The sequence below is a fragment of the Delphinapterus leucas genome, chromosome X, assembly GCF_059928025.1.
Source record: "Delphinapterus leucas isolate spDelLeu-1000000601 "Yukka" chromosome X, BTC_Dleu_Yukka2, whole genome shotgun sequence".
Taxonomy (NCBI): Eukaryota; Metazoa; Chordata; class Mammalia; order Artiodactyla; family Monodontidae; genus Delphinapterus; species Delphinapterus leucas.
This window is the reverse complement of record NC_143150.1, coordinates 61251363-61273923: the sequence shown is the minus strand read 5'-3', so window position 1 is coordinate 61273923 and position 22561 is coordinate 61251363. Positions and strand designations below refer to the sequence as shown.

Here is a 22561-nt window from a genome sequence, read left to right as displayed (position 1 = left end):
GGTACTAGAACAGCTGGACATCCACTTGCATAAAAGAATTAATCTAGACACAGACTTTACACTCTTCATGAAAATTAACTCAAAATGGATTATAGACCTAAATGTAAAACTTAAAACTAATAAAGCTCCTAGAAGATAACATAAGAGAAAATCTGGATGACCTTGGATTTGCAATATCATACAAAGACCAAAGATATGATCCATAAAAGAAAGAAGTGACAAGGTGGACTTCATTAAATTAAGAATATTTGTTCTGTGAAAGACATTTTGAAGAAAATGACAAGACAAAGCACAGACAAGGAGAAAATATTTGCTATATATATATATATATATATATATATATATATCTGGAAAAAGGACTGTTATCAAAAATATACAAAGAGCTCTTAACACTCAACAATAAGAAAACAAACAACTTAATTAAAAAGTGGACCAAAGACTTCACCAAAAAAGGTACACAGATGCCAAGTAAGCATATGAAAAAAATGTTCCACATCCTATGTTATCAGAGAAATGCAAATCAAAACAAGATACCCAGGCTTCCCTGGTGGTGCAGTGGTTGAGAGTCCACCTGCCGATGCAGGGGACACAGGTTCGTGCCCTGGTCCGGGAAGATCCCACATGCCACGGAGCGGCTGGGCCCGTGAGCCATGGCCGCTGGGCCTGCACATCCGAAGCCTGTGCTCTGAAACGGGAAAGGCCACAACAGTGAGAGGCCCGCGTACTGCAAGCAAACAAACAAAAAGAAGATACCCTTGCACACATATTAGAAAGGCCAAATCCAACACCACGTGCTGGTGAGGATGTGGAGTAACGAATTCTCGTTCATTGCTGGTGGGAATGTAAAATTGTGCAACCAATTTTGAAGACAGTTTGGCTGTTTTTTTACAAAACTAAACCAACTCTTTCTATACAATATAATAAAAGGGAGCAATTGTAGTCCCTTTTATTTACTCAAGGGAGTTGAAAACTTATATCCACCCAAAAACCTACACATGGATATTTATAACAGCTTTATTCATAATTACCAAAATTTGGATGTAAACCAAGATGCCTTTCAGTAGGTGAATAGATAAACTGTGGTACATCCAGACAATGGAATAGTATTCAGCACTAAAAAGAAATGAGCTATCACACCATGAAAAGATATGGAGGAAAAAAATGTGTATTACTAAGTGAAAGATGCCAATCTGAAAAGCCTACATATTGTATAATTCCAAATGTACTGCATCATAGAAAAGGCAAAGCTATGGAGACAGTAAAAAGATCAGTGATTGCCATGGGTGAGGGAAGAGTTAGTTATGAATAGAATGGGGGATTTTTAAGGCGGTGAAACTATTCTGTATGTTACTATAATAGAGGCTATATGTAATTATATCTTTTTCCAAACCCATAGAATATACAAAACTAAGAGTAAACCAGAATTTAAACTATAGGCTATGGATGATAATGATGTGTCAATGTGGGTTCATCAGTGTAACAAATGTACCACTCTAGTGGCAGATGTTGATAATCAGGGAGTCTATTTATGTGTGGGGGGAAGGGAAGTATATGGAAATTCTCTGTAATTTCTGCTCAATTTTGCTGTGAAACTAAAACAGCTCTAAAAATAAAATATATTTTTAAAAAGATTGACAAAATAAACATTTAAAAAGGCTGTAAATAATATGTAAGACCTTTTATGGAAAATATATACATAAATGTACACTTATGGCTAGAACAAATGTAAAAGACTGTACATTAAAATACTAGTAGTTAGCTTTGAATATGTACAGTTTTATTTTCTTCATGATTTTATGCATTTGCAACTTTTATACAAGTTACCTAAAAATAAAGCTATTTTATCTTGGAAAATAAAGATCAGTAGGTAAAAATCTTTCAGACATCGGTGACATATTTCCTTTTTCAAACAGTATATGTTTGCATTAATAAACTAATGATTGAAGATGTTCTACATTTATAAAAAAAGAAAGCTGGCTTGTATTGTATTCACTTAGTTTCATGAAGCTAAAAATCAATAACAAGCTGTTTCTACTGTTGTTTTGGCCTGATCTCCATGAATTGAGACCATCTTTTGCAGCATAAAATGTACAACAAATCCAAAGAACCAAATATGATCCCTTCAAAATAAAAGGGATACTTGTGTTATTTTCCATCCTTCTTCAAGATTAACGTATAGAATCTTTAGTATTTAGTATAAAGAAAGGTTCAGAAGATGAAATAGTTCAAAAAGGTGCTATGTGTCCAAAATTATAAATGGAAATATTACACAAAAATTCTGGCATCTTTGATAGAGAAGAGCAGATAAAACCATGTTTTCCTTCTCCCTAAGACTTTTCAGAGAAAATTCTAAGATAGAAGTTGGAACTCCTTGATTCAATGAAACTATATGTACAGATAGGAAGGATTTTACCATGAGAAGGAGAGACACTATTTTTAAAAGCAACAGATGTCCATAGTAATTTCTTCATGAAGTATAAGTCAACATTTAAGTCACAGGCTAACTGTTATTTATATATTCATATTATTGAGGATATCCATAGAAGTCTAGTCCAACTAGTATATCATTATTTACTAACATGTGCTCCCTCTGCTGGACTACTGCCATACAACAAGAGAGAACACTGGGCATGGGTAAATAATTTCACTGTTATTCGTCATTTATCCATGTTGTGTGGAATATAAAATTATTTATGATTTTAAGTTTGAAGAAATATAAGTAAATGTCATCACTTTGTGGAAGCCATTTTAATGCTTGGCTTGTCTACTGTTTTACAAAAAATCATGAAATATGTATTTAGTAATTCAGGATGCCTTTTGTATTGGATATTTGTAAGTGTGATATTTTTATTACATATCCGCAATAAACTTTCCTAGTGGTTGATAATTTCCTTTTTACTTGTAATTCAAACTTCTGTTTGGAGATCTGCTTCACACTTGCATTTTGGTTTTCACATTCTTCTATCTCCAGGTAGCTATAGTCCTGCTTTTCCTGGGACAGTTACAGGATATATAATGTGTTTGTAAAATTATTGTATAGGAAATGGCTACCCTAGATGACTTACTCATAACCTGCTTGTCACTACCTACCCGGCTATCAGCTTCATATGTTTGCTTCTTTGACAAGGTATAAACTGGTGGATTTCACCTATCCCATTCATAGTCCCTTATCTTCCCTTAGAGTAAAATTGATCTGTAAACAAAAGCTAAAAGATTTGGTGATTATGATAAAAGGCAGAGCTATTTTCTACTGTTGAGACTTTAATAGAGTAACTGATGATGGCAAAGTGATGCACACCTTGCTTGCTTACAAATTCTGAGGTCTCTCTGGGAATGATATGCTTTGCTTAACCAAGAGCTATTCCTAGGCCTTTGTTCTTTACTGCTGTTCCTTGTCCCTTGTGTGCAGTTAAAATAACTGCTTTATTCCTGATTATTTTTTCTTGATTATGATGACTATGGAAACAAAGGGTATTAATGAATAAATAAAAAGCATATCCACGAATAAAATAAAAATGACTGCATTAAAAACAAAATGCACTTCCCACCTCTGAATTCTATCTTTCTGATGTAATAAATCAGTTACTAAAATAAATTTAATTGAAAATGGACAAAGCAGATTCCTGTTAAAAAATTATTTGAACTCTAGTGCCTATAACTGAGACATTATGCATTCAGTTTGCTCTAGGATGCTCAAGTTGCATCAGCAAAAGAATTACTTAGTTAATTAATTCAGATAACAATAATAATGGTATATATTAGTAAATAGAAAACCTAAGTCCCAAAAGACTACATCTAGACTACTGAAGAAACATCTTGGACTTTATCTAAAGTGAGATAAAATTTAAGGCTCTATTTTAAAGCAAATTAAAAAGTACAAATTGAATGAGAAAAAAATCGCCAGGATCTAATTTGCAAGTAGAAAATAGAGATAGATTACATGGTTTCCATTAGTAGTTTAAAACCAAGTAAAATGCAAGAAATTCACCTTATGGATTTCTACATAGAAAAATTGTTAGTGGCTTGAATGTACTACATGTATTAGCCATTCATGTACCTTGTATTTGAAATATACTCTCTTTTCATGTAAATGTTCAATTCCCAAATCATTCAAATGTGGTTCTTATAATTGCTAAACTAGCTTCCTTCTAGACTTAGTCATAAGCCAGATTTAACAACAAAGATCATTTATACATCCAACAAGCTTGAAATAAAAACAATAGAACTAACAGGGTGGGCATGAAGCTCTCTGAAAATGGGGGTCTTTTGGCAAGACAAGTAGAATTATGAGCAGCAGGAGAAATTTGAGTAATTAAGGCAACAGTATCTCTATATCTTATGGCTGACAGAGGGAAGCTACAAGTTAACTCTGGGCAAGAAAACACCGAGCTTAGTGTTCTAATGTTGTTGAAAACCAAATGAGAAGGGCTAAAGGGGTAATTTCATTAGAAACAAGAAAGTCAGTTGCTTTAAGACACCAGTTATTCCCAGTCCTGTAAACATTAAAGGACAAAGTCAACAATAAGACAAGTAAGCATTTGGGAACTAAATTATTAATACATAGGAGGGGTGTCTTTTGAGGGAAAGAAGGGAAAGGGATGGAGGAAAAGAGGGAGGGAGTGGGGAAAGGAGGTGGGGGATAGATTATAAATAATCTTTCATTGGGATTTAAAGTTGCAAAGCGAAGTGAAACAGAACATTTCTATCAAAGGGCTCTAGACAAAGAAAATAAGGGGAACTCTGATAAATTTTCTTAGAAATTAATGGTTTTTTTCAGGTTTGCTGATAATTTTTCAGACCTCTCCCATTGTAACTATTCCCAATTATAATGTATAACTCATCTTTCAGATGGATTTCAAGTGTCCATAAAAATATTTTGAAAGAAAATGTACTAGAAATGAAAAAAATTAAACACCTGAAATGGTAATCTAACCATTTCAGATATTTTAATGTTCTAAAGCAGAGGTCAGTAATATTTCAGAAGTGAGATGCCTAATTAACAACCTTGTTCTTATGTGCATTGCACATGCACAGGGACAGGTGGTACAGGCAAAGAACTCGAGGGAGGTACCTACATTTAAATAGCTCCCCTATTTCTTCCAAACAATTATAAATTAATTGGATAAACAATCTTAAAGGCTCTTCCTTTAAAATGAAAAGAATCCTAACCATTTTAGATATTATAACTTAATCATTCATTCATTCACTCATTCAACAGTCATTTAGTAAGTGCCTATTATGAGCTAGGCATTGTGCTGAGCCCTTTTGATACAATTAGAGGGAAAACAGGCATGTCCCCTGCGTTAATTTTACTTGAGTGAATAGAGATAATTCCTTTCGGCAGCTCTAAGTTTCCAATAGTTTAGATTAGGATGAAATTAGAAAAGATACTATTTGCAGGCCATGGAGCAAGAAGTGAAAAGAGGGCTATTAAAACAAAATGCTCTTGTTTCCCCAAGTTTAACAATCACATTTACCGAGAAACAACAAATACAATAAGTTGTGGAAGTCTGAAAAAGAAAAATTGCCTTCTAGTTGACCTATACTTCCCACGGGAGATTCTGGTCAATTACCATTCTGAGAATTCTAAAGGAGAGTTGTTGAATAAGAGATTAAAGATATGGTAACTCTTTATTTATCAATATGTCTCTAATTATACCATCAAACTTAGCTCACTGAGGGAAGGTCAACTTCCTATTCACCTTTGTTTTCCCAGTATATAGACTGGAGCATAGTACAGAGTATGTGCTTGATAATTATTGAAGGATTCATGGAATATTGAATTCACCACAATCTAATAGATGTATTTTGTACTTGTGCATGTGAAACATTCAGGCAAGAGCTGAAAGCATAATTGTATAAGAAGGACATCTCGGGAATTCCCTGACAGTCCAGAGGTTAGGACGCCATGCTTTCACTGCCAAGGGCCTGGGTTCCATCCCTGGTCAGGGAACTAAAATCCTACAAGTAGTACAGTGCAGCCAAAAAAAAAAAAAGGATATCTCATGAGGTTTAAACTACATCAATTAAAAAAAAAATAACAAAGAAAAGGATTATATGTGTAGTAAAGCAGCAGTGTCACTGAATTTCATTCTGGTTCTTAATTCTCAGTTGGTCAGCTTTTTCACTACTTTGTGGTGTTACCAGCTGGTGGATCATCACCTGATAAAAAATACAATAAAACTTGAATGTGTCATCTTTTGACAGATGGGATTTGGGGAACATTTTTAATAAGTGAAATAAAATTTCCACTTTAACTTTCAAACATTTTCATTAGCATTTTTGTGAAGAATAAAAGGTAAATGGGTGGCTTCAAAATATTGAATAGTTGGAAAATTTCTGCTTTTGGAAAGTGTCTCAAGGAAGTAAATTTAGTTGTGGAAGTTTTATGCATCTAGACTGTCCATCTGTGGTTACCGAGTTCCCTCTCTTTCATTCATGGGAAACTCAACACATAGGACTTTTAGTGATGTTGTCACATTCCTATCTGTCCAAATAGAGTCATTACATAAAATGTATTGGATCAAACTAAGTTTACTTAATGTCTACTATTTAAAAATTACTGAGTAAAGAGCTTTGAAGCTAAGTTTTGTTGAGTGACAAGAATTTTCATATTTGAAGCATTTAATATATATTACATAATTGTTCTCCATAAACTATCTTTAGAAAAATATTTTAATAGACACTACCTTGAGATATTTTGCCTCATCTTTTAAGGAGAAAAAAGGAACTGAACTTTTTAAATGAAGCTTTCTGACAACCACAAGCATATCACAAAATCTTAGATTCTAAATTGTGTGCATTTTGAGTAAGAAAATAAAGTTTTGCTAAAATCATAGGTAGCATTTACTTAAGAACCAGAAACAGTAAAATCTCCTACTTTTGTATCATTAATCAAATCGACAAATAAAAGCTGTATATGTATTTATGAGGTTCTAAAAGAACTTCGTGTTGCTGTATGTGAAAACTAACAATTTAATAGAAGTAAAGTATTTGTAAAGTATTAACAATTTAATAGAAGTAAAGTCCATGTATGAAATTCTCAAAAATTTTTACATGTAGACCACAAATAGGGCTCTTATATGGGAAGTGGTTATGACCTTATGAGGACAGTGCATTCAATGCAATGAACTGCCAAGCAAGAACACAAGGTTTTAAATAAAACTGAGGAAAATAACCATTGTAAGACTCTGATATCACAAATACAATTCCACAAATGACTCCATTATCTACATGAAATCATTCACTCACTAGTAACACAGACCCATTTTCTCATGACACCTACTAATTAAATAATTATTTAAAATAGTAGAGACATCAATGCAGAAAGATACTTCACAGAGAAGTTCAAAGAGACATAGTAAGACAGTGAAGAAGAACAATAGAATATAGCTAGCAATAGCAAAATTTTGAAGCAGTACATGTTTAACTTAGATATGCCCTGCTTCCTTTGCCTCTCTTTGCAATACCTCTTTTCCTAGCTAGAGGTTTAGGGCCTTCAGATGGATCAAGCATAGCCTGAAGATGAAAAAACAATCTGATAAGTTCATTCATACAAATCTATTAATGACTGTAAAGAGACTTCCACCTTGTTCTGTCACCATCTCAAAAATTTTAATCATAGACACTCAACATAGGAAAGAATCTTGAGAGTCATCTGGCCTAGTGCTTCAATTCCACAGACCAGTAAATTTCCTTTTATTTTGTAAATGTTTATTGGGAGACTAACAGTGTTGCCAACTTGCTTTGCTAAGTAAGAACATTAAAAAATTTTTTTTTCTATCCAACAGCATTATTTCGAAAAGGAAAAGACCTTTTAAAACAAAAAATGAATAAATTTAGCTAAATGAAGATTTAGCTACATTTTCACATTTTACTTTTCTTATTACGCCAACATTTGATTCTTCTCTCTAAAAGCCCTACATGCAGTTACCCAAGATCTTTGAAAATCTCGATTGATCGAGAATCTGCTATCTTCTGAGACAATCTATTCCACTTTTAGTCAGCTGTGACTGTTAAAATGTTCTTACTTGAATTTATACAATGTTTGCCTCCCTTTAAATTCCATCTATTAATTTAATTCTGCCTCTTGGAGTTATAAAGATCAATTTAATCCTTTCTCTTCATCATAGCCCTTTGGACATTTGGAGACCTCTATTTTGCTCCACCCCGCTCTGCCCTAGCCTTTGTTACACAAAGTAATATTTTCCCAAGCTAAATATTCTATATTTTCTTTAGTTGCTTCTCATGTGATGTGGGCTAGCTTCATCTTCATTATCTTGTTCACTCTTTTACCACTTCAATCCTTTTTTATAACGACTGACATGACTGATTGACTGAATACTTATACCCCTTTGGATAGAATTCAATTTATCAATGACTCTCTTCAAGTGTGGCACTAATAACTGAATCAGACCTTTAGAGACCCTACCTATCGAGAAAATTATGGTTCCCTTCCTCCATAACTATGTATGTAATAAAAAATGAAGGAAAACTAAAGAAGAGATGAAAAATAATTTTTCTAAATGATGCAAAATTACATGAGTGCTAAAATTTAAATGTTATTAGGCACATAATGGTGACACCCAGAACTGAGCCCAGTACTCAAGGTGTAACCTGATATGCATGGAACAAAACAAAGTTTGTATTACCTCCCTTAGACACAATGCCTTGACTACAAGGGGCAGCCAAAAATTGTTTCCTTAACTAGTAAATCCAATCAGCAATATAGTCAAGTCTGTCAAATAGCTTAATTGACTAATTATTTTACTGACTAGGACAGTTGTTTGAATCCACAGACTCTGCCACAGTTGTAACATAATTAAGACACAGTAGCAGCCTTCTCCATGGTCTCATTCCTTGCAAATGCTGAATAATTCATCTTCATCCACTTTATAAAGTTAGCTATGAAAAAGAATAAATCTACTTTCAACTTTAACTTTTATTCAATGTAGTATTGATTTATCTTACCTCTGGCCCTGCTGGTGATTTTTCATCACTATGAACACTTTGGTGTGGGAGAAACTATTGTTTCATTGAGTGGGGTTCTCTTTTGACTTTTCAGCCAAGTTTTCAATGAATAAGGAAAAGGAAAGCACCTTTCCACTGGTCCTCATCCTAACTTCTGTCGTCTACCATTCTAAGTGCTGCAAAACAAAACAAAACAAAACAAAATATCCTACCTCTTTGGGCTTGTTTGTTTGTCTGAATGTTTTGTTTTGTTGTCTTTTTCACAAGGTACAAAAATCATATCATTTTTTATTCTGTTTTACTGCATGTTCTACTTTTAAGACTCTGTGTTTGGAGAGTATATATCATGGGAGAAGAAAGGTAAGGTACAGGAAGAAAATATTTTACTTCATTTATGCAAATATTATAATTATTTTTTGAACCTGGACTTTATTTCTTTCATAAAACCTAATATGAGAACTTAAAGATCCAAATCCAGATCCAATGAATCCAAAGATTCATTCATTTATTCCATCAATATTAAACATTATTAGTAACTGAATAACATAAGTGAAGATAACTTACTTATAGCATAAGATATTAAGCTGAAGATACGATTTGAAAAATGGAAAAACAGCTTCTGATAGCATACAAACCTTTCAGTAGTAATTTTAGAGGAAATACAGTATATTATTCAATTGCCATATTATTGCTGTCAGGAAGGGAGTATGGTGTAGTAAAAATTTTAAAGATCTAGGTTTGAATTTTTACCTTGCCACTCACTTTCTTTGACCTCAATTAGTACATGTTTAAAATAGGGATAATAGTAGTACTGGCTTTTACTACCTCATAGAGTTTGTAGGTTTCAATAGATAGGAGATGCTTTTCCTGACCACCCTCCAAGCAACATAAGGCTCCCAGATTACAGTCTTATGAAAAGCACCTCATATTTCTTTTCTGTGGTATTAGTTTTTATTTAAATTGATAATTTATGTTATTGTTTTTCAATGTCTGTCATTTCTTTTAAGACTACACTCATTGAGAACAAGAAATGCCCACTGTCTTGTATACTACTATATCTTTGACAAAGAGAACAGCAAATGACACTAAGTAGCCAATGTATAAATATTTGATGAATGAATGAGAACACTTCATAAACCTCATAGCAATTTTCTGATTTTGCTATCGCCATATTCTGTTAAAAGTTATGACAGAAACATAATCATACTGTGTTCTTACCACACAAAAAAAGAAAAAGTTTGGTGGTGATGTATAATTTTAGTACCTTGATTGGTGTGATAATATCATAGGTGTGTGCATATGTCTAACTCATCAATGTATACACTAAAAATGTGCAATTTTTCATATCAATTATACCTTAATAAAGCTTAAAAACAAAAAATAATCATACTAAAAGTCAAGTTAGCAATCTAAATAGAATTATAATCTTATCACTTTTAGCATTAAAAATATCAAAACAACCTGTTAAATTAGTGAATTCAAGTAGATTGAATTATTAATAAACATTCTTATAAATACCCTGATTTGATAGGGTATCAAATCCCTATTACTTTTTTTCTATCATGAGAGTATAAGCTCTTCTCAAATATATACTGTGCTACAGTCCTTTTGGATTTTAACTCACTTCAAAGAGTGGTACCATTCAAAGGACTGAATCCCTGAACTATGGTAGGAACTTATTTTCTCTTCCTGCATCCTCACTTTCGTCCCTGTTTGTGGCTTCACGTACTGGGGCTTCACTTTTGGTAGTAGCTTAAAGGGCTCAGTGACCAAATTTGAAAGATTAACTTCTTCTACTTCTGAGAAGAGTTTTACAGAAGCTATGCCTATCAGCCACCATACTCCCTCTATACTCCCTCTCTGCCCTTCCCTTGCCCCCCACTATCATGCATATCCAGATGCACCGTACTTTCATAAGGACTTTAAGGGGCTCAACTGCCAAACATGTTTTAAAATCACTGTGTCTGTTTACAATTTGTTGAGTTTCATTATTGTAGAGTATATTTTCACAATGTGCACCATTAATATTATGCAGTAATGTAAATATTTCTCAATTTTTACAGAGAATTACTTTCTCAGAAAGTTGTTAGAATTTGGTTATTTATTTTAATTTGCACAGACTGAAAAGGGCTTTCAAAATTTGATCTGAATAGAGGATCATGATGACCTCTGGTAACTAGTTTGGTGGCTTACAGAAAAATATTCTTATTTTTATTGTTTATAGGAAAACACATATAGTCATAAACCATATTCAACTAGGGAATGTCTGAGGGATTTACATATGATATAAGGAGAGGAAATGTAACTACTTTATTTAAAATTAAATCTGATGGAATTAGTAGTCATGTTATTAGAGACAGGATAAATGTCAAGAATTCATTACTTTGTTTCAAACTTAGTTTATCATAAATCTACCCTATGACATATAAATAGCTTGTATTGTTTTGCAGGTTATTTGATAGCAAGTTCAACAGTGTAGATGAGTGAAAATGTGAGCTGAATGATAATAACTCTCCAGGGAAATCAGATTAAAGGACACAGAGTTAGGCATATATGGACCTTTATACAAATGGAAAAAAATCATATTAAAAAGTTGATTTTTTTGCTCTCATAAGACCATCAGCTAAAATACAGAAAGTCAATTCTAACAGATAAGTAGTCTTGGAAAAATAACATAACGGAAAAAAATATATTGACTCTTCTATTTTAAACTGAAAACATTTAGCACTTTATGTGCTGAAAGGCATGTGTTGATTGTATATAACAGAATTTATATTATGTGTTTTTGGTCTGTTACAGACATAAGTGTTAAGGAATGGGAATACAATTTGATTTGGTGTAAAAAGATAGAATAATTAGAAAGCACAGAAAATAATTGTTTTAATTGTTCCCTATACAATAAACACATCAAAGTATGAATATGAACAGCACTATTTCAATGGTTTGCTAAGTAAATTGAAATATATTAACTTTTCCACACAATTCATTGATAGATGTTAATATACAGTATTTTTTTCTCCAAAAAGATGGATTAAGTTTGAAATTTCAAATTTAGTAGATCCCTCATTATTTTCCAGTATATGGAAAATATTTGTATTAGAAATATGTAGACATAAATTTCCATCTAAACATATGCATCATGCTTCTCAAATGCTAGAGACAGCCTTTTCAAGCCCTTAGCTATGGAGATGCTGGCAAACTGCCACCCACCCTTACATAGCGATATAAAAACTCCCACAACATGACCCTTCCTCCTGAGTTGTTGCTGTGTTTTGGAACTTTGGGTCGGTTTAGTCTCTCTTTTCCCTAGGATCTGCAGATTTACAAATTTAATATTTTTGCTTATAACAAGTCATGTATGTTTTCCTTGAAAAGTTTGTGTGAAGAAGGACAAAGTATCTTTTGAGAGGTTTACAATGGTTGTGTTAAAGAACAGAACCAAAATTCATTCTAAATAAAAACTTGAGATGGTAGAGATAATCGTATATGACTCATGGAATTAGATACATCTTTCTGCTTGTCAAACACTCTACTTTGCTTCTAAAAATACATTCACATATCTCTTTGTGTGCATTAACTGTCTGACTCAGAAGACATCCCTGGTCACTGAAATAAAAATTAGGTATTACTATCAAATATTCTTCTTGTGTTTTAAATATTATCATCCACAAATCTCAAATATCATTACTTACTCTATTATACACGTTCAGGATAAAGAAGTAGAAAGTTCTTGGCAAATTTTATCACACATAAAAAGAAAATCATGGGACTGAAAGGGACCTTAGAGGTCAGAATAAGCAAAGAATGGTGTTTTCATACATGTAATGGGAATGACATATTTCCAATATTTCCAATAACCAATTTGTGTTGTTTTCTTTTCCTTAACATGATGGATTAGCCATTTAAAAAACAGAAACAAAAATTAGTGCAAGCATAATACATGTAGTATAAATGCAGTCCAAACAACGTGAACCCTAGGAAAAACAATGCCCTTTTAATAGCTTAGCATGTGAAAAACAGTGTAAGAATAAAACTGCAGTTAATGGTATCACTCAGGTTTTTTTTTTTTTTTTCTTCTGCGGTACGCGGGCCTCTCACAGCTGTGGCCTCTCCCATTGCGGAGCAAAGGCCCCGGACGCGCAGGCTCAGCGGCCATGGCCCACGGGCCCAGCAGCTCCGCGGCATGTGGGATCCTCTTGGACCGGGGCACGAACCCGCGTCCCCTGCATCCGCAGGCAGACTCCCAACCACTGCGCCACCAGGGAAGCCCTCACTCAGGTTATTTTTATCCTCACTAAGTATTCAAAAAATGTTACTTACATGAGTTATTTAAATCAAATTCAAAATTTGAATGGAAAACTGTGTAATGAACATAAGTGTTGCTCTTTATTTTCTACTACTATACTACTAGTAAGTGATTTGTGAATTGTTATTTACAAACGTCGAATTTCCCTTAAAACTTTCTAATAAGGATAAACATTGTTATGAAATTTGAATGACAATTGAATATTGAAAAATTGTTCTCGAAGATTCAAATATTAAAAATAAATGAATAACTATTACCCAATAGATGTAATGGACTCTTGTTAACTAATTAAGTAAAGTTATTATTTATTCTTAAATAATTGGTTTGAAACGTAAGTTTGTAGTATCTGCTGAATTATGTAATGTGAAAAATTCATAAATTAGCATGTACAAATCCTACCAAGCATAAAGCTTCTACAAGCTAGTTTAACAGAAGTATTCACAGATATACATACAGCAAGTCTATTCTTGGTTCTTCTGTGTGGTCTTTTAGAGCTGTCAGTATCAGTTTTCTGTTTATTATTGTTCTCGGCTTAAAGGGAATTTTCCAAGTGATCCCTGGACTCCAGGTTTTAGGTCTGTTGTCAGGACAAATTAATTTCTGTGGGAACCCACTCTGCCTCACGTACCATCTAGCAAATGGAAGATTAATGGAGACCCTGCACAAGTATCTCTGTACAGCTTGCTGGAGATGGAGGAACAAGGAGTACCTTGAAGAAGTAAAATTTACCATACAATAAAATCAATATGTTTTTGATTTTATGTAATAACATTCAAAATAAAATAATAAAATATCATGTATAATAAATTAGTATGGAGCAGTAGATGTCAATAATTTCGTCTACACAGTTACACTGCTCTGCACATGGATATGAAATATTTGTTTAATTATCTACTGGTCCCATTTCTTTATTAGACTAAAACAGTATATTATATATAAAAAATAATTGTTTATCTTGCTATGAAAAATTAATTTAAATTATTGAATTTTCAACTAAAATTAAAACAACGTTTGCAATTGCTTTGTCAATTTTGGTAATCAGACATTGTTTGCTATTAGAAATTTTAGGGGTTAAAAGGTCCTTGTATAGATTAAAGACTAAATAATTAGAGACTGGGCTTATACAAAATTACCCAGACACTTCAAGTTTAAATCCTTAATTTTGTTATTTTTTTCATGGATTTTGTGGGATGGAGGTGGGGGTATCCCTGGAGGGTGTTCAGGAGCCTGAAATACCCAGATAGAGCATATGAGGAACCTGAATTAATCAGATAATTGTCTTTCCCTTCACAGATATATATAGGAAAATAAACTTGTATAAAAATATTACCCAACCAGTCTGTCACTAACACACAATTTTACATTGGTTAAAAGAGTAATCAATTATCTGTAGTTTTATTGACTCATCATTAATAAAGGCATGATGATGCTCATTCTATTTGCCTCAGGAAAAGTATCTGAGAATAAAATTGTATAATATAACCAAAGGAGAAAAAACACATTGAAATAAACAAAGGTTTTTTTTCTGTTATCTCTTGGACCCAAAAAAAAAACTATAATATTTTCTTAATTTCTCATATTTTGAAATATGAAAGCATAGTATATTAGGGAAGCAGTATGCAAGAACACTCTTCTCAGAATTTCTTGGTCTAGCTTTATGTTCATAGAAATCAGCTGGAAATGTTAACATGCAGTTTCTGGAGCAGTAGATCTAGGATGCACGTGAAATACTGCATTTTGCATTTCTAACAAGATCGAAAGTGATGGGATGCTCCTGCTCATCAAAGAACCAGACTTTAAGTAGCAAAAGTGTATATATAATTTAATCTTTATGGGTCTCATTTTCTTATTGGCCAAACAGAGCAATTAATCTTGACCCTATATCCTTCAAAGTTTGGAAGATCAAAATGTATATTTGGGAATTTTTTTGTATGAATATAAGGTAAAGGCTTCCTTTCAGGTAAGAATCACTGTTTATAATTTATAGAGATTAGCTGAGTGGCTTCCATGTGTTCAGCACTGTGCTAGATGCTGCATGACCAAAGAAATAAAAGTTTCCTGACCTCAGAATTTATAATCCAGCTTTGTTCAAAACTGGTCCAAATAAATGCAGTATAAATCTGTACCTTTATTTACATTGTTTCTTCAGTACAACAGTAGATTGTGATTGTTTTATACTCTTATCATGCTAGTACATTTTTTGTTGTGTTTGCTGGTGAATGACTCCTATACTGAGTTGGATAATAATTCTCAAATACTTAAAGAATAGTTTTTAAAATTTTTGTGCTACTCATAATGTCACAGCTACAAACTATAATTTTAACTTGACTTATAAACATTCTCTCAACCATATTCTAAAATTTAGACCAACAGTTGGCAATTTTTTTTTATGTAGGGGGAGATAGTGTAAATATTTTGGGTTTTGCAAGCCATACAGTCTCTGCTGCAATTACTCAACTCCATCATTGCAGCACCGAAACTGCCTATATTCCAGTAAAACTTTATTAGCAAAATAGATGGCAGGCTAGAGTTGGCCCACGGACTATAGTTTACTGACTCTTAGGATAACAAAACACAAGAAAAGAATAAATCAAATCATTATTTGTAGCACTTGCCAATTTCCATAGTGCAAATACTCCCACCATGGCCAGTTTCAAGCTAGACATGTAGTATCATTAAAGGCAGAAATGGGAAGCAATGTACAGTGGTGCATCATTATATAGTATTCCCACTATACAGGTGAAATAAATGTAATAACCTTAAAAACATATATAATAGTAAAATGTATTAAAATAAGGAAAGACAAATACTTGTCACCTTTTTACTATAATTTACTTAATTCTAAATTTATATAATTTAATTTTTAATAATGGCTGGTTTAATATCTAGCTCACAAAATTCCTGAAAGAGTAACCTCTTATGAGCCAATAACACAACTAATTGACAGAAATAGATTTTAATTGTGCATTTTCATATTTTGGCTACGTGTGTTAATAGCATGCAGATGAAGGCTTGGAGTAGAGAAAAAAAACTGCATATGCTTTCTATACACCTCTTATCTCATCACCAACTTCCTGCTTCTTTAGACTACAGAGAACAGAAGTATTGAAGAAGGGGAAAATGGAGATAAAGAAAAGAGCATAGATGAAGGGGGAGAAAAGTGAAAGTTGGTAAAGTTGGAAGGCCTACATTCCAATTTTCTATCCCACCACAAGCATAAAGGCAACAAAATTAACTGGTAGCCTGAGTATTTATACCTACATAAATGAAGCATGGAAAAACCTATCTCTCCATAAGAAATGGCTTACAAAATCAGGGTGTTTTGCATTAAAGGGGAAAATGCAAGAAATAAGAGATGATGACTAAATAGTCTTGGTCCAAACCCAAGTAAATTGTAATGAGGTGAAAGGAGGTGGGGAGAGGGAAGAAATAGCACCATTATCTTGAGGCCAAAGTCCATAGGGAAGTCAAATCTTGCACCAAAGGATGTAAAGAACACACGCTTAAATTGTTAAGGGATATTTGCAAGAAATTCCTTTTATTTTCTTATGCAGCACTGTCATATGTTTCAGTCACATAAGACTAACTTGGGCAGATGAACTTGTAAGTGCAACGATTCTCACCAAATCAGATCTATTGGCAAATATTTAAATTCCTTCTGTTTTCTTTACAACTCAATTTGGAAAGCCGGAACAACCCATGGCTTTGTGTCTGGTACAAATTTCTTTGTGGCCAAGTATTTGTAAACCACATTCATCAGCAAAGCAAGGAAATCCTCACACTTGTCTTCTTTCTACATCAAGCTTCTTGGACAGGAATAAAACCTAAAAACTAAAAATAATCATGAGCATATATATTTAGTTAAGTATAAGGCTCTGACAATATAGGATATAAAACAGCCTAAAATAATAGTAAATAAATTGGACTTCAAAGAAAATAATATATAAAATATATGATATATAATATATAAATCATGTTATTTAATTTATGGGAACTATAAATTAGATCATGTATTCTAATGGATTTTCTCACTGTCCTTCATATACATCCCTTACCTTATGGAAAACAAATAAACCTGAAGAGTGCTTTAGCACACAGGAAGGTATACATATTGTATCTAGTCATGTTGTGGGACACTTCTGAGAAATACAATAAAAGTGTGTGTCATAGAACCCCTGTATTGTTTTGCTGAATTTTTGCTTCTAAGAAACCCATTACAAAGCAAAGGACAAGATCATAGACCAATCAGGAGCCCTTTAAAGTTTATGAATAATACTTGAAAAGGCAACCAGGAAGAGACTGCCAAGTTATCAAAGTATCAAATCAAATTTTAATTTTCCCTGTGAAAAATCCCAACATATAATCTATCTTGCTGAGAATTAGGGTATGCCTACCTGAATAACAAATAATCAGATAATAATGAATGACTTCCTTTATCTTCCCGCAATTCATAGTGAGGAGCTACTTTGCCACAAGAATATAAGTTCAGACCGACCTCATTTCTTTCTGGGACAACAACCTCCTAAACGACTTACTTTCTTTCCTCTAGCCTTTCTGATGCTCCATTCCATTCTATACCTTGATGTCAGAATCATCTTTTGAAAATACCAATTTGCTTGCAGCACTCTACTGCTGAAAATCTTTCAATGACTCACTTTGCTCACAGGTTAATGTCCAAGTTCTTTCGCTATGAGAGGCCAAAACCACTCTTCTACAATCATCATTTTCTTCCTCTATTACTTCTGCAGTTCCACTCCTCTCTTCTGTGCCTGAAGAATGTCTGTTTTTCAGTCAAGGCCCAGCTGGAATGTCACCCCCCTTATGAAACTTTCTATGACTTCTCCCAAGTGAATTAGTCACTCTCTCCTCTGGTCTCCCATGAAACTTTGCCCATAAAATGTGTGGGGTGGGGAAGTTGTTGGAGGGAAAAGGAGTGCTTGTACAGCAATGGATTTGACCAAAGAGGTATCTAAGATGTTGCCAGTCATAGCCCCTACTTGAACCAAAGCACATTAAATCTTATATTTTATGTATAATTATAAGATTTCTTTTCAAAAATATTCTGCCTTAAAAAAAGAGTCATAATAAAACACAAGTATTGTGGAAAATTATAGTATTTGGAGCCAGAAAGAACTAAATTTTAAATAATCACTCTTCCACTTACAAGATGCATGACTTTAGGCAAATCGATTCTCCTACCTAATTCTCCAAAAACATCATCTATCACTTACTTCCTTGCAACTTAAATTCTGGTTGAGCTGAGAAATTTGAGGCTTCCTAAGCATTTCATACTATTTCATACCATACTTAAGCCAGTTCATGTTTCTGGAATGCCTTTACTCTATTACTTTCATGTCAGATGCTTGTTCATATTTCGAGACCCAGTTGAAGTGATACTTCCTTCATGAAGTCTAACTCCAGGTAGAGCTCAATACTCTTGTGCCTTTGACCTCACTTCGTGATATACAAACTTTTATTATATGTTGTAATTTTTTGCATGTCTTGTATCCAGGGCTACGTAAGCCTCAGTATGATCCTATTAATTGTTACAATGTTGAAATAATATGTACAGTTTCATAAAGATCCAGTGTCCCATGTTTCATCTCATGTACTTACTGCCATCTCAGTTCTCCTTAAGACACTGGCTTCAAACTTCCAGTAACTGAGCAACTAAGGGATTAACACTTGGAACATCAGGGAACCTCCAGAACTCTGCTCTACTTAAGGCTTGTATTCATTTTGATCCATCAGTTATTGTGTTGTCCTGGTTGTTAATATATAAATATAGTTCTTGCTTATCTTCCTATTAGAAGGTGAATTCCCTGAGAGCAGGGATTGAGTTGTTATTCATCCTTGTTCCCCTGCAGTTCTAGTTGTTATTATCTAGCTAATCCTTCATTTTGTTACTTCTCTCCTTTCTGGTGTCAACTACTCCTTACCTTCAATGTGTTTTCAATAATCTTATGTTGTCATTTTTAGTTGTCAAGAAATCCCTACCTGGTCCTACCCTACTTGGACCCATGATTGGGTCTTACTCTTCCTTTATCCCTACACACCAAAATTAATTCCTTTTCTCATAGATACACAAGGACAAGTGGAAAGGTAATTTCATGAGTGAAAAGAATACAATTGAGTATGTATTGTTAACTATAAACTGTCCTAAATATTAATATGGTTTACAAATGCATCTCACATAACACAGATTTTTAAAGAATGGTTTGCCTTCAACTTATCAATAAGTGCTCTTTTATCCCTCTGTACTTTTGAATAAATCATTCCAGAAGAGTAAATCTTTTAAGGGTCCTTCCCACTCTTACACTCACCCATTATATATTGTACAAAATGTTACTACTGACTACTCTATACAACACCTAATGAACTTTCTGAAAAGATCATTCTATCTCATATAGGAAGCACTGACGAGTACAATGCTTATATTCATGCAACTAACAAAATATTCTTTGGAAAGATAACTGTTGTGAATAAGAAAATAATAATCTATTTAATATAAATTAATGCCTACATGTAAAAAATAGGTTGCAACAAGGGACTTTCTAAACAAAAATAATATAGTCAATCTAGAAACTTGAAGTAGAATTTGATTTATATCCAAAAAATATAATTACAATCATGAGATGATTCTGGTGGATGTTAGTTTCCACTATAGAATCACTCTATCTCTTACATCATTTTTTAGAAAAAAAATTATCTATAGTTATATTAGACCAAAAACAAAATAAAATATGATTATTGTAATAGTAGTAGAATATTCATTATTTGAAAGTTGTTTGCTAGGCTGTTTTTATTCATTAATTGACTCATTCATTAAACAAACATGCATTAAATGCCATATCTGTGCCAGATGCTAAGAATAGAAAAACATAGTGTCTAATACTAAAGTGCTCACATTAGCAAGCCAAATGTCTTTTTTTAAGTTTATTTATGTGAAAGTCAATTAACAGTTAAGTCTTATCTTTCCAGAGCATAGTCAAGAAGAAGGAAAAAGGTGAAAATAAAAATGTTCTCTAAAGATTTGTGCTACTTATAATGACAGACAAGTTGATTTAGACTAATTTCTCTCTGGCTCCTAGTGATCACAACTGAAAAGCAATATTTTTTGATATTTTTAAAAGAATGAAAAAACCTAGGAAGCTAGTGAGGAATTACTGAGATGAGATATGGTAAAGAACAGATATGGTAGAGAAAACAAAGTCACTTTTACCCTGGGAGTATTTCCAGATTTAAAGAGGATGTTGACAGAACTGAGTGCTCAGTGGCCTCTTAAGTTTAGGCAGAAAAAAATTCAAAGACCTGGGTTCACGGTAAAGTATGAGGATCCAATATTTTTTTTCTTGATTTTGACTGAGAACACAAGAGATTAAGCCCTAGGTATAAGAGCAAGTCAAAGGAAACTAACCCTCTCAAAAATTTGAATTTTGGGGCACTCTGAATTTGAAGCCCAGAAAATAACAAACTTTTGAACTTGCTGATTTGCTACTATCTCCAGGAACCTAACAAAAGCAAACTGAAGACATCATTGGAGAAAAATATAGTAATCTTAGACTTCATATTATTTATACTAAATGTATTTAATGTCTAGAACCCATTCACAGAAAACTAGACACACAAAGAAGCAAGACCCTATAAGCTAGAAACAGAAGAAGCAGTAGACAACAAAACAGACACATGAAGACTCTAGATATTGATCTTATGAAACAGACTGTAAAACAACTACAATCATTTTATTCAAGGAAATAACTGTCAAGTTTGAATTTTTTAGCAGGGGAAATGAAACAACAGAACACATATATAAAGAATGAAATCAAAACCCCAGACTTGAAAAATACTATGACAAAATTAAGGACTGATTGAATAAATCTTACAATAAAATACATGGTGCTGAATATCAGCTTAGTGAACTGGATAACAGGTCAGAATAAATATCCAAGATAAATTCCAAAGATATATTGCAATGGAAAGTGTGGAAGAGAGGATAAACAATAAAAGATACAATGTGATGATATCTTTAATGGAGTCCAAGAAGGAAGAGGGAAAATGGGACATAATCAACTTTAGAAGAAATTGTGGCAGAGAAGTTTCTGTAAAAAATACCAATTTACAAATTCAACCAGTCCAAAAATCTCAAGCAGAAAATAAAAAGATAATAATAAAAAAATCACAGCTAGACATATCATAGAGAAACTATAGAAAACTAAAAAGTATAGATTTTAAAATTTGTCAGAATAAAGAATACAGTTTGCCTTCAAGGAACCAGCAACTAAGAAGACATCTGTTTTCTCAGTAATTTCAGTGAAAGCTAGAAAACAAAGGAAAGTTATTTTCAATGTACCTTTAGAAAATAACTGCCAATCCTAGAATAGTACTCAATGAAAACATCCTTCAAGAATGAAGACAAAGGAATTCCCTGGTGGTCCAGTGGTTAGGACATTGCACTTCTATTGCAGGAGGCCTGGGTTCAATCCCTGGTCAGGGAACTAAGATCCTGCAAGCTGTGCTGCATGGCCAAAAGAAGAAAAAAAAAAAGAATGATAACAAAATAATGACAATTTTGAAAAAAAACTGAGAAAATTTGCCACAAGAAAGCACACGTTAAAAGAAATCCTAAAGTGTTCATCAATTAGGAGTAAAATAATTCCAAACAGATGATCATAGATGCAGTAAGAAATGAAATGAAGAGAAACAACATGATAAATATGTGGGGAAATCTATATAAATATTGGATGTATAAAACAATATATTTTGTGGAATATTTATGTGTAGAGAGAGAGGGAGGGAAAGAGAGAAAAGCAAGAAGAGGAAGAAAAAGGAGGAGGATTAAAATACAGTACACAATTAGCATGTAAGTTAAGAACAGAGAGGCAAAATAGAATTAAAGTGTTATAAGATCCTCACATTGTCTTAGAGGAAGATAAAAGTATCAATCAACATTCTGTTTCCGTAACTCAAGGATGCATACTGTACTTTAAAGGAACCAAATAAAATGTGTACGACTTCCAAATAATAGAGGGGAGAATGTAATAATAAAAATTACTAAAGAAATGAAAAACAAGAAATGAAAGGAAAGGAAATGGAAAATCAAAGAATCAAGACATTAAAATCAGAAAATAAGATAATAGATTTAAACCTGTATGTACTATTAATTACATTAAATATAAAAGGAATAAATGCTACCATTTAAAAATATATATTGTCAGACTGAATAAAAAAGAAAAACTCAGTTATATGATGCTGGGTTTTTTTTTATATATTCATTTAACTTTATTT

General features: G+C 33.0%; 1 non-coding gene across 1 annotated transcript; it reads left to right on the top strand.

Annotated features, from left to right (window-relative positions):
- Window positions 1-21698: 21698 nt before the first annotated feature.
- TRNAR-UCU (transfer RNA arginine (anticodon UCU)) lies at window positions 21699-21771 on the top strand. Its single transcript has one exon. It is a non-coding gene; the product is annotated as a tRNA-Arg (tRNA).
- Window positions 21772-22561: the final 790 nt, after the last annotated feature.